This window comes from Cupressus sempervirens, chromosome 2, assembly GCF_028749045.1.
Source record: "Cupressus sempervirens isolate cs-2001-9-10 chromosome 2, ASM2874904v1, whole genome shotgun sequence".
Taxonomy (NCBI): Eukaryota; Viridiplantae; Streptophyta; class Pinopsida; order Cupressales; family Cupressaceae; genus Cupressus; species Cupressus sempervirens.
In genome coordinates, this window is record NC_143119.1 from 271,908,657 (window position 1) to 271,912,060 (window position 3,404).

Here is a 3,404-nt window from a genome sequence, read left to right on the forward strand (position 1 = left end):
GTTTCTTAAGTCTTTAACAGAATATACTCCTCATAGAATAGATCATATACTATGGTCAAACATTGTAACCTTAACTGGTTAACTTTATTACTGTAGTAGTGAAGATTTGTGGGTGTCATCCCCACCCTAGTTTTACTTTCACTTCGGAGGATTTCTGGGTAACAAATATTGTGTCATGTGTTATTACTTTCATACATGTGATTGAATTGATTTACATATTACAACAAGTTTACATTTCTTGTATTACATGCATAAGTTATTATTGGATGTGGATGAATTTGTGAAAAGATATAAATTGTTATAGATCTTGATTCACCCCCCTCTCAGTGTCTAGTTTACTCCTCCATAAATCAATAACTCACTACCTTCTTCAATATGTCATATAGGTTGTGTATCTTGTAAATGTGGTCAAGCTTGTGATGATGCACCTTCTTCAATATATTGTGTTGATGCACCATCCTAATTTTTATTATAATCTTTTTTATTAGCAAAGTACAATGATAAGGCTTTTGTTTTTATTGGCCTCTCTTGGCTTTCACCACATGCAGGGCCTTACTTTTCTTCCTAATTGGCACCTCCAACCAAAGGATGCCAATTAAACATTAAGTTTTTGAAGAAGTGACTACAATATAGACTACATATAATAACAATACGATTCTTTGGCCCTACAACCTCCAATATTAAATCTAGAATTATGTATGAGGTTTCTTGAGTGATTGTTGACTACTAAGTTACTAATTGCTAAGGTGTCCTCGCTTGAATTTCAATAAGAATGAAAAAAATATAGAATTTCAAATAATATATAAAACTTCATAAAATAATCACATATGATGGAAGCCAAATGTTTTCTATATAAAGGAGGATCAAGAACATATTAAATAATGATACGAGATGGAGTTATGCTAAGAGAATGATAGTTTGAGAATATTGTAATAGAGAAGAGCTATTGAGAAGTGATTAAGTATAGATTAGTTGCTATTAGTTATCGGAAGGTGATACCAATATAGAGCAGATCAAATCTGAAATCAAGAAAAATAAGTTGCACATGTCAAATCCTTTGTTATTACTTTCTTACCATTGTATCATAAAATCCCTTAATAGAGTGGACCTAATAGTCATTTTGTAAAATCTCCTAACCAGGTGCACGCTTGAAGAGTGTTGCTAAAAACATTTAACAAGTTGGATTTAAAAATATCCTATTGTATTACTCCTAACAGATTAAGTCACTAGAAGTTGTGCCCTAATAGACAACCTTATTACTAGACTAGTGAAGGGTTTGTGGGTGCCATCCCCACTGCAAATTTTCCCTCTAACCAAGGGTTTCTGTGTGACCAAATCTAAGTGTCAAATGTGCTAATGTGTTCATGATTACATGTGATGATTTTACTCATATAGTTCTTATATTTACTTAATGTTATCCATCAAATGTTATTGTGATAATGCATGCAAACCGAGTTTAGTAATCTAGAGGGTAAAAGTTTCAAGAGAGATACATTATTTATATTAGAATATAATGCTACTTATACTCGTGATTTATTGGTTTTACTTACCCCATACTTGCATGTGTTTGGTATTCATGTCTATTTTATATGTTTGATGGGTCTGATGTGGTTGAGGGAGGGAGTCGTAGTCACCTACGAGTTGGGATCTACATGATATACCACTCCTCACCATTGTTTGTTTAGCTTAGATATATATACACACACATACATGCTCATCTTTTATGTAGGTTGTAGGTATCAGGCATCGACTTCCCTTAATTGTCAAGATGAGTCTGTCCCATCACAATAACTTAGCGGTAAGAATGAGGAGATAATGTTCAAGTCCAATCCTAACCAAAGCCTAATTACTTGTCATGAGAAGGAGGACATTTATATGATTGCCTACCCTTTTGAAACCCGTCAGTTTTTCTTTGTGTGTGTTGTTTGACTTTGACTTTGGTTGGTTTTGCTTATGTTACTTTTATGTGGGTTTGACTATGTGATTTATTTGATAAATGATTTAATCATGATGCTTCGATTAATCTTATCATATTTGAATAGTTAAATACTATTTGATTAAAAAGAATATGATGATATTTAATTAATTAGAAACATATTTAAAAATATGCTTAAATTTAATTGTAAGACTTATTATGAGTCTACATTGGAAAGTTGAGTAAAAAGAAAATTAAAATATTAAAGAGTAAATATTGATTTATTATAATTATTTAATTAAAATAATTAAATTAGAGTTGGATTTAAACAATGGCCTTTAATTATTATTATTAATTGAAATAATAAATTATGATAATAAAAGTGTCATGCAAAATAAATAAAGTGGAGAAAAGAAAGAAAATAAGATTTTAAATTAAAAGTGCTTTGAGTGCGTATGAAAAGATTTTAAAAATTAAGTTATTTAATATTTATTCAGAAGTAAGTGACTTTTTATTAAATTAAATATTAGGAAACCCTACTTGGGGTTAGGGCTCTTTATTAGAGGCCTTTTATCATTTTATCAGGGGGTTGGTTTTTTTTTAGGAGAAAATTTGGTAATGAAGGAGAAAGAATTGTTGAAGGTTTCAGAGGGTTTGGATTCACAAGTATTCGTAGGTTGTCTCAAATTTGCGCGGTTGATTTGAGGTAGGGTTTGAAACCCACTAAAGAAAATTTATTTGAAAGATCTATTTCCTCTATGTCTTCTAAGGTTTTGCAAAATGAATTGTTGATTTATTGCATGAATTTTGGACCAAGAATTATGTTTGTGAACTCGGGTTGATCTTGTTAGTAAAAATCTTGATTGAGAATTGACAAATCTGAGAAAATTGTGAAGAAATTTTTGAAAACAATCAAACTAAAATTTATTTCAAACCCTTTTTACTATTGGAAAATTCAAAAGAGAACACTTGAAAGAAAAATAATTATTAAGTCAATTAAAATATTTGGCCTAAAAAATATATACACTATAACATGAAATCACTTAGACATATATTGTATATTTACCTTCAAAGAGTCACATTGGAGAGAAAACAATTAGGTTTAGATTAACAAACTAAACTTTTCTTCCTATGAGATATTTTAAAAAAAAATTATGGGGGTCACCCCGACATATGTGGTTGTCCAAAGACAGGACATGTTGTCAAAGGAGCATACGTAGTAGTTCATTGTTGCCAAGCCAGCATGCAACTAAAATGACTATACAATCGACATAATGGCTATATATGAGAATTTATTAATCATTTAAAAATCTTAAAACAATGATATTCTAATTTATAATTAAATAAATACTAATAATAAAAAGTTTAATCATGACCATTTTGTCGAATGTATAGAAGCTTCCTCATGCGGGTGCCTTGGGCAACACCCCCATTATATGGGCTTGGTTAAAAGAATTATATATATATATATATATATATATATATATAT